This window comes from Prionailurus bengalensis, chromosome X, assembly GCF_016509475.1.
Source record: "Prionailurus bengalensis isolate Pbe53 chromosome X, Fcat_Pben_1.1_paternal_pri, whole genome shotgun sequence".
NCBI lineage: Eukaryota > Metazoa > Chordata > Mammalia > Carnivora > Felidae > Prionailurus > Prionailurus bengalensis.
The window spans coordinates 127,186,704-127,197,617 of NC_057361.1; positions in this window are offsets into that span (position 1 = coordinate 127,186,704).

Here is a 10,914-nt window from a genome sequence, read left to right on the forward strand (position 1 = left end):
ACTGTGGAAAATAAGATGGAGGGTCTTCAAAAAAATCAAAACTAGAAATGCCAGATGATCCAGCTCTCCCAACTCTGGGTATATATCCAAAGGAAACGAAATCACTATGTCAAAGAGACATCTGCCCTCTCGTGTTCAGCAGCACCATTCACAATAGCCAAGACATGGAAACCACCTGTTTATTAATGGGTGGATAAAGAAAAGATGATGTGGCATACATATATGAATATATTTTCCACCTGTAAAAAAGAAGGGAGTCCTGTCATTTGGGACAACATGGATGGACCTTGAGGGCATGATGTTCAGTGAAATAAGTCAGAGAAAGACAAATACCATATGACCTCATTTACATGTGGAAGCTAGGAAAGTTGAATTCATGGGGCACCTGGGTGGCTCTATCAGTTAAGTGTCTGACTCTTGATTTTGGCTCAGGTTATGATCTCACAGTTCTTGAGATCAAGCCCTGCATCAGGTTCCGTGCTGATGGTGGGGAGTCTGCTTGGGATTCTCTCTCTCTCTCTCTCTCTCTCTCTCTGCACCTCTCCCGCTCACACTCATGCTCTCTTTCTCTCAAAATAAATAAATAAACTTAAAAAAAATAAGAAAAAAGCAAAAAGCTGAACTCCTAGAGGCAGAGAGTAGAAGGGTGGTTGTCAGGGGCTGGGGGGCAGGTAATGACGAGATGTTGGTCACAGGGTACAAACTTCAGTTATAAGATACATAACACGGTGTTGTATCCCTCAAAGTTGCTATGAGAGTAGAATTTAAATGTTTTCATCACAACAACAAAATGGTAATTCTATGAGGTAAAGGATACGTTAACTAACCTTATTGCGGTAAACATTTCGCAACGTATACACGTACCAAACCAATGGTGTATATCAATTTTACCTCAGTATAGCCGGAAAAAAGAATTTTATTTATGTATTTGTTTGTTTGTTTTTGCTTGTTTTTGCCACTTCTGCCCCCTGAAAAACAACTTTTAAAAACGAACAGACAAAATGAACAAATCAAGGGGCGCCTGGGTGGCGCAGTCGGTTAAGCGTCCGACTTCAGCCAGGTCACGATCTCGCGCTCCATGAGTTCGAGCCCCGCGTCTGGCTCTGGGCTGATGGCTCGGAGCCTGGAGCCTGTTTCCGATTCTGTGTCTCCCTCTGTCTCTGCTCCTCCCCCGTTCATGCTCTGTCTCTCTCTGTCCCAAAAATAAATAAACGTTGAAAAAAAATTAAAAAAAAAAATGAACAAATCAGGAGACTACAGATGCTGGCGAGGATGGGGAGAAGCGGGAACCCTCTTGCACTGTTGGTGGGAATGCAAACTGGTGCAACCACTCTGGAAAACAGTGTGGAGGTTTCTCAAAAAATTAAAAATAGACCTACCCTATGACCCAGCAATAGCACTGCTAGGAATTTACCCGAGGGATACAGGAGTGCTGATGCAGAGGGGCACCTGTACCCCAATGTTTATAGCAGCACTTTCAACAATAGCCAAATTATGGAAAGAGCCTAAATGTCCATCAACTGATGAATGGATAAGGAAATTGTGGTTTATATACACAATGGAATACTACGTGGCAATGAGAAAGAATGAAATCTGGCCTTTTGGATCAACGTGGATGGAACTGGAGATTGTTATGGTAAGTGAAATAAGTCAGGCAGAGAGGAATACTACGTGGCAATGAGAAAGAATGAAATCTGGCCTTTTGGAGCAACGTGGATGGAACTGGAGATTGTTATGGTAAGTGAAATAAGTCAGGCAGAGAAAGACAGATGCCATATGTTTTCACTCTTATGTGGATCCTGAGAAACTGAACATAGGGGTGCCTGGGTGGCTCAGTCGGTTAAGCGTCCAACTTCGGCTCAAGTCATGATCTCACAGCTCATGAGTTCAAGCCCCACATCGGGCTCTGTGCTTACAGCTCGAAGCCGGGATTCTGCTTCAGATTCTGTGTGCCTCTCTCTCTCTGCCCCTCCCCCACTCGTGCTCTGTCTCCCTGTCTCAAAAATAAATAAACATTAAAAACAATTTTTAAAAAAAGAAACTTAACAGAAGACCATGGGGGAGGGGAAGGGGAAAAAAGTTACAGACAGGAAGGGAGGCAAACCATAAGAGACTCTTAAAAACTGAGAGTAAACTGAGGGTTGATGGGGGGTGGGAGGGAGGGGAGGGTGGGTGATGGGCATTGAGGAGGGCACCTGTTGGGAGGAGCACTGGGTGTTGTATGGAAACCAATGTGACAATAAATTTCATATTAAAATAAATAAATAAAATAAAAACGAATGGACAATCTGCTGTACCGCTCAAGGGCCTGTCCACTTGGAGAATTGTACTTTGCCATGGTCCTTAGGGTAGCCCGGAAGCGGTGCTGTCACGCTGCAGCCATCTACTTCCTGGAGATTAAGCAGGGCCGTCCTCACCCTCCCGCACCCACTGCTCCTTAGTCAGCTGGTCACATGAAGCACTTCCGGAAGTGCAGACAAGGCTGAGGGAGGGGAGGCCATGCTGCAGGAGTGGGCTGAAGCCACGTGAGTTTCTGTCTCTAAAATTCCACTTGCCGTCATCACGATATGCGAAGGTTTGATGGGGAAGGCCAACACCTAGCTCCTGATGGCAAACTCGGGTCGCATGGTCACCCATAATCCTAAGAGTTCATTGTCTACCGGGGCCCAATAGCAAGCCGGATCTGTTTTTCCAAAGGACAGTGGTTTTCAGAAGAAGGCCAGAGGCTCCTCACAATATCACTACTTTCCACGGGCATTTCAAATAGGGTTAGATCTGCTGGGTCACAAGGTCCAATCAGAAGAGTAGCTTGCACTGAAGCCTGGACTTACTGCAGAGTTATCTCTTGTCTCCCCACACAGAAGTGGTCGCCTCGAGTGACACAGAAACAGGCCAACGTGTCACCGTCATATGTGACATATATTCCCCAATCTAAAAGGGTCCACCAGACATTACTTTTAAAGATAGCTGGTGCAAGGTGCAGCCTCCTGTCTTTCACCTTGAAGAGGGGATTTGTACATGCTTTGGAGCACTGAACTTCTGGAAGCTCCACTGAGGTTTTATTTCCCTGTATTTTCATGGGGTGTAACTCCCACCTTCTGGTTTGCTTATATCCTACTGGGGCATCCATGGTACTTTCCGCTTCTTGCTCATCAGATTCAATCAGGATGTTGTCATCCACGCACTGGACCGGTGGATCCTGTGAGGGATGGTACGACCAAGTCTCTAAGTACTATGTCAGAGAGGAGGAGACGTGACGTGGCCCTTAGGCAAGACTGTGAAGGTGAACTGTTGGACATTGAAGTGCTTCTGGTAGACTTAGTGAGTTGGCATGGGCAACTTATCTGATAGGATGACAGCTGCGGAGCAGGGGCCAGGGGCTGTGACGCTCTGCTTTGGTAGAGAGACTGCCTCTGGGGCAGCATTTTCGATGGGAGTCACTGCCTAAGTTCGCCCTCATCCACAGTCATCCTCCAAGATGCCTCCACCTTCTGCACAGGGTCAAATAGACAAATGGGGGTGCAATCACAAATGCAACTTTATCTCTCTTTTTTTTTTTTAGTTTATTTATTTTTGAGAATAAGAGAGAGAGAGAGAGAGCACATGTGCGCAAGCGGGGAAATGGCAGAGACAGGGAGAGAGAGAAGATACCAGGCAGGCTCTACACTGTCAGGACAGAGCCAGATGTGGAACTCACAAACCATGAGACCATGACCTGAGCCGAAATCAAGAGTTGGATGCTTAATTGACTGAGGCATCCAGGTGCCCCTCTTTTTCTTTTAAGTGGGCTCTATGCCCACCATGGAGCCCAATCTGAGGCTTGACCTCATAACCCTGAAATCAAGACCTGAACTGAGATGAAAAGTCAGATGCTTAATTAACTGAGTCACCTAGGAGTCCCACAACTGCAACTTTCAAGTTCAAGGCACTAATCTCTGCAAATCCTTCTAGGAGTTACACCTTTGGGGTCCTTCCTCAATATCAAGCCAGGGATGTTCTGACATCTTCATTTGTTTTGTTTTGGTTTGGTTTGGTTTTTTGCATCAACTCCTTGGTTTTTGTTTGTTTTTTAATTCCAGTATAGTTAACACACAGTATTATATTAGTTCTGTGTGCAATATAGTGATTCAACACTTCCATACATCACCCAGTGCTCATCACAGGTGCTCTCCTTGACCCCCATCACCTGTTTCCCCATCTCCCCACCCACCTTCCCTCTGGCAACCATCAGTTTGTTCTCTATAATTGAGAATCTGTTTCTTGGTTTCTCTCTCACTCTTTTTTTCCCCTTTGCTTATTTGTTTTGTTTCTTAAATTCCACATATGATGAAATCATATGGTATTTGTCTTTCTCTCACTTTTGCTCTCTAGCTCTATCCATGTCTTTGCAAATGGCGAGGTTTCATTCTTTCTGTGGCTGAATAATGTTCCATTGTGTATATACACCACATCTTCTTTATCCATTCATCCATTGACAGACACTAGGTTGCTTCCATAATTTGGCTATTGTAAATAATATTGTTATAAACATAGGGGTTCATGTACCTCTTTGAATTAGTGTTTTTGTATTTGGGGTGTAAATATCCAGTGGTGCGATTACAGGATCATAGGACAGTTCTATTTTTAACTTTTTTAAAAATATTTTTTGTTTTTAAATAATCTCTATACCCAAGGTGGGGCTCGAACTCATGATACCAATATCAAGAGTCACATGTCCTACTGACTGAGTCTGCCAAGTGCCCCTATTTTTAATTTTTTTAAGTTTATTTATTTATTTCAAGAGAGATAGAGCAGGCGGGGGAGGGGCAGCGAAAGAGGGAGATAGAGAATCCCAAGCAGGCTCTGCACTGTCAGCGCAGAGCCCAATGTGGGGCTCGAACTCTCAAAAACATGAGATCATGACCTGAGCTGAAACCAAGAGTTGGATGCTTAACTGAGCCACTCAGGTGTGCATGCCCCCCCATTTTTAATTTGTTGAGGAACCTCCATACTGTTTTCCACCGTGGCTACACCAACTTGCATTCCCACCAACAAAGCAAGAGGGTTCCTTTTTCTCCAATCTTTGCCAACACTTGTTGTTTCTTGTGTTGTTGATTTTAGCCATTCTGACAGGTGTGAGGTGATATCTCATTGTGGTTTTGATTTGCATTTCCCTGATGACGAGTGATGTTGAGCATCTTTTCATGTGTTTGTTGGCCATCTGGATGTCTTCTTTGGAGACATGTCTGTTCATGTCTTCTGTCCATTTTTTAATCGGATTATTTGTGTTCTGGGTGTTGAGTTTTATAAGTTCTTTATATATTTGGGATACTAATCCTTTATCAGATATGTCATTTGCAAATATTTTCTCCTATTCAATAGGCTGTCTTTTAGTTTTGTTGGTTGTTTCCTTCACTGTGCAAAAGCTTTTAAGTTTGATGTAGTCCCAATAATTTTAATTTTTGCTTTTATTTCCCTTGCTTCAGGAGACATATCTAGAAAAATGTTGCTACAGTTGATGTCAGAGAAATAATTGCCTGTGGTCTCTTCTACAATTTTTATGGTTTCAGGTTTCACATTTAGGTCTTTAAATGCATTTGGGGTTTATCTTTGTGTATGGTGTAAGAAAGCAGTCCACTTTCATTCTTTTGCATGTGGCTGATCAGTTTTTCCAACACCATTTGTTGAAGAGACTGCCTTTTTCCCATTGGATTCCCATTCTTTCCCGCTTTGTCGAAGATTAATTGACCATATAGTTGTAGGTTTATTTCTGGGTTTTCTATTCTGTTCTATTGGTCTATGTGTCTATTTTTGTGCAGTACCATACTGTTTTGATCACTATGGCTTTGTAATATAACTTGAAGTCAGGAATTGATTGCGATGCCTCCAGCTTTGTTTTTCTTTTTCAAAATTGCTTTGGCTATCAGGGTCTTTTGTGGCTCCATATTTTAGGATTGTTTGTTATTGTCCTGTGAAAAAATCTGTTGGTATTTCGATAGGGATTACATGAAATCTGTAGATTGCTTTGGGTAGTATAGACATTTTAACAATATTTGTACTTCCTATCCATGAGCATGGACTGTCTTTCCATTTTTTTGTGTCATCTTCATTTTCTTTCATCAGTGTTTTATAGTTTTCAGGGTACAGGTCTTTCACCTCTTTCATTAAGTTTATTCCTAGGTATCTTATTATTCTTAGTGCAATTGTAAATGAGATTGTTTTCTTTTTTTAAAAAAAATTTTTAATGCTTATTTATTTTTGAGAGAGCACGAGCAGGGGAGGGGCAGAAAAAGAGGGAGACACAGAATTCGAAGCAGGCTCCAGGCTCTGAGCTGTCAGCACAGAGCCCAACTCAGGTCTCGAACTCAGGAGCCGTGAGATCATGACCTGAGTCGAAGTCAGACACTTAACCGACTGAGCCACCCAGGAGCCCAAGATTGTTTTCTTAACTTATTTCTGCTGCTTCATTTTTGGTGTCTAGAAATACAACCAATTTCTGCACATTAATTTTGTATCCTTCAACTTTACTGAATTCCCTTGTCAGTTCCAGCAGGTTTTTTTTTTTTTGGTGGAGTCTTTTGGGTTTTCTATATATAGTATGTCATATGCAAACAGTGAAAGTTTTCCTTCCTCCTTACCCACTTGGATGCCTTTTATTTCTTTTTCTTGTCTGATTTCTGTGGCTAGGACTTCCAGGGCTATGTTGAACAAAAGTGGTGAGAGTGACATTCTTGTCTTGTTCCTGGCCTTCAGAGAAAAGGTCTCAGTTTTTCCACATTGAGGAGGATGTTTGCTGTGAGATTTTCATATAGAAGGCCTTTATTATGTTGAGGTATGTTCCCTCTAAACCGACTTTCTTGAGGTTTTTATCATGAATGGATGTACTTTGTCAAATGCTTTTTCTGCATGTATCAAAAAGATCATATGGTTTTTGTCCTTTCTCTTATTGATGTGATGCATCATGTTGATTGATTTGTGAATATTGAACCACTCTTGCATCCCAGGAATAAATTCCACCTGATCGTGGTGAATGATATTTTTTTTAATGTTTATTTTTAGAGAGAGTGAGAGCAGGGAAGGAGCAGAGAGAGAAGGGGAGAGAGAGAATCCCAAGCAGACTCTGGCTGTCAGCATAGAGCCTGATGCAGGGCTACAACCCACAAACTGTGAGATCATGACCTGAGCCGAAATCAAGAGTGGGATGCTTAACCGACTGAGCCACCCAGGTGCCCCTAGTGAATGGCTTGGATTTAATGTGTTGTTGGATTCAGTTTGCCAGTATTTTGTTGAGGATTCTTTCATCTATGTTAATCAGAAATATTGGCCTGTAGTTGTCTTTTTTTGTGGTTTCTTTATCTGGCTTTGGTATCAGAGTCATGCTGGCCTCATAGAATGAATTTGGAAGTTTTCCTTCTATTTTTTGGAATAGTTTGAGAGGAATAGGTATTAACTTTTCTTTAAATGTTTTTTTAACATTTATTTATTTTTGAGACAGAGACAGCATGAATGGGGGAGGGTCAGAGAGAGAGGGAGACACAGAATCTGAAACAGGCTCCAGGCTCTGAGCTGTCAGCACAGAGCCCGACGCGGGGCTCGAGCTCACGGACTGCAAGATCATGACAGCCAAAGTCAGATGCTTACCCGACTGAGCCACCCAGGCGCCCCGGTATTAACTCTTCTTTAAATGTTTGGTAGAATTTGCCTCTGACGACGACTGGTCCTGGACTTTGGTTTGTTGGGAATTTGTTTTTTAAAAGATTTTATTTTTAAGTGATCTCTACACCCACTGTGGGCCTCGAACTCACAACCCTGAGATCAAGAGTTACAATCTCCACTGACTGAGCCAGGCAGGTGGCCCATTTGTTGGGAATCTTTTGACTATTGACTCAATCTCCTTGCTGATAATCGGTCTGTCCAAATTTTCTATTGTTCTGACATCTTGATATCACCTAATTTAGGCCAGGATTGAGTTCAAGTTTAAATCTCTTCCACACATATTCTCCCAGCTTTCTGCCAGTATTTACTAACAAAAATCCTGTTATACTTTTGGTGTGTGCCTGTTCTCCTGGAACTCGCTGAGAGACCCTAGTTATGGGTTCAATGTCACCAGGGGATGGTTGTGGGGGTTCTTGAGGAGAGTGGGTACTCATTTGTATGAAAGCCCTAAATATTTCTTACTTTTTGTAGCCATAGGGCTCCAGTACTGAAAATCCAGCTCAATTGAATTATGCAGATTCAGAATCCCCAAGTCAGTTGAGTTCCCAGCCTCTCCGCGTTTCTCAGGTGAAAGACAGGGTGATGGGAAGGAGTGGGGGAAGGGGGGCTCAAAGTGGTGGTGCTTTCAAGCCTGAAGATGCAAACAAACCAATACACAAAGCCCCTTTTTGGGGATAGGATTCCTGACACCACGCCTATTACCACTTTCTCCATCAGTCTGGATCCTGTGAGGAAGTCAAAACAATGGCAGATCCTTCCCTGGTTCCTTTCAGAGAGAGCACAACTCTGCCGATGACACCTTGATCCTGGCCTCCTGGCCTCCCGAAGTGGGAGACGATACATTTTGGTTGTGTGAGGCTTCTGGTTTGTGGTCCTTCCTCACAGCAGCCCCTGCAGACTCACGTAGCCCTTATGGCTGGAACCACAGGGGTGGGGGTGGAGGTGCAACTCCTCAAACTTAGCAAGAGATGGGGGCAGGGCTCACCTAGTGCCGGGGTCCCTGAGCTCAGAAGAGGGCCCTTGTGGGGCTGGGACCCCAAAGACAGTAGCTTAAGAAGTGGCACACCCACTGTCTGGTTCAGCGCCTCTCCTCCCGGGCACGTATCTCTGAGGAAGGACCGCGAGTACCCACTTGATTCACGATAGCCAGAACTGGAAACCACCTGAATGACTACCAACAGGGACATGGATAAATTGTGTGTGCATACAATGGATATTTGTCAGCAGTGACGAGGAGGGAACAGCTGACACAGACGGCCACCGGCCCCATTGTCTCTGGAGCGGGATATTGGATGGGTGGAGGCACGAGGGGGCTTTTCACAGTGATGTAAATGTTCTGCAGTTCCATCTGAGTGGCAGATTCGCAGGCGAAGACGGCGGGTGTCCACTTCATTTCGTGCAAGCTCTCAATAGAGCCATTTTGCAGGAATTTTCAGGGCCGAGAAACTATTCTGTGCGATCCTGTGAAGGTGGATCCCTGTGCTTATACATTTGTCCAAATCCACACGACACCCACCACGGAGAGTGAACCCTGATGCCAGCCGTGGGCCCTGGTTAGTGATAACACACCGGTATTGGCTCATCAGGGGTAACAAGTGGCCCACATCCCTGCGGGATGTTAGTAGAAGCGGATACAGCTGAGGAGCAGAGTGAGGAATGAACTCTCTAGGAACCCTGCCCTCGGCTCCGTTTCTCTGCAAACCTAAACTTGCTTTGAAACCCAAAGTCCACCGGGGCGCCTGGGTGGCTCGGTTAAGTGTCCGACTCTCGATTTCACCTCAGGCTGTGATCTCAAGGTTTGTGGGCTTGAGCCCCGCACGCGGACAGCGCACAGCCTGCTTGGAATTCTCCCTCTCTCTCTGTCTCTCCCCTGCTTGCACTGCCTCTGTCTCTCCAAATAAAAATAAACTTAAAAAAAACCCGAAAGTGTATTGATTTTTTAAAGGAGATATTCGGTTATTGAATACACCGCAAGGGGGGTGGCGAGAGGACAGCAGAGGAGGGGCCGTCTGCCAAGTCCATTAACTTTTTTTAACACCCAGGAAGGCAGCCCCGGGCAGATGCAGTAGGTCCACATCGTCAGGACCCGAGGCTCCTTTTATCCCCCAGAGCCCGATAGCTTCCCTTCATCGGTGTAGCATGCACCCCCCCCCCCCCCCAGGCCACTGTGGCGTTCGTGTCCCAGCGAGGAGCTGGAGTGGGGCAGGGGGCCCAGCCTCGAGATTACCCACGCACCCACGTTCCACTGCCCCACCTACTCACAAAAGGGGGGGGGAGGATGTACCTTGAGCTGAGCACAATTCTATTGTTATGTAAAAATAAGCACAGACACTGGGGACGAGAAACAGAACCCGATTGCTACCCTTGGAGATTAGGCGGGACGATGAGTGTAGAGTCAAGAGAAGCAGAGAAACGGGGCAAGAACCGCGGGGTGTTGTTACTGATGGAAGCTATTACGGCACCATTGGTCTGCTCCCGGGACTGGTCAACAGAGACAGAAAAATCAGAGATGCAGAAAAGGGAGCAATCCCCGAGTGGGGCACGGAGGGTGGGACCCGGTGCCCAGGCGCAGGGAATGACCTCAGCGAACTGCACCTCACCCACGGGGCCGGGAGATCAAAGGGTTTGGGTCCAGGCCTTGGGGGACTGACTCGGCCGTGGAAAGCCGGGAATTTGGGGGAGAAATTCTGATGCTTTCTGTGCTCGGTTACACATGAAACAAAGGCTGCTACTGAGATGTGAGGCAGGCAAGAGTTCACCGTGGAGAGCCCGGGGTGGGGGTGGGGGTGGCGGTGAAGGGCAGACGGACTCAGAAATTCCCAAAGCAGGCTGGCCACGCCCGCGGGCCCACTGAAGGCTCGCCTTCATTTAAAGTGTGTTTTACTAGGGACGCCTGGGGAGGGGTGGGGGGGGTTCAGTCGGTTAAGCCTCGACTTTGGCTCAGGTCATGATCTCACCGTTCGCAAGTTCGAGCCCTGCATCGGCACTCTGTGCCGACAGCTCACAGCCCGGACCTGCTTCGGATTCGGTCTCCCTCTCTCACTGCCCCTTCCCCACGCATGCTCTGTCTCTCAAAAATTAATAAACATTAAAAACATAAATAAAGCGTGTTTTACTGGGCGCTGGCACTGCGGCAGGGAGCCGGGCGGGTGCTCACAGGGGTGTGGGGCAGGGCCTGGCGGGGTAGAGGCCGGGAATGGGCCGGCAGGTGGTCCCGGC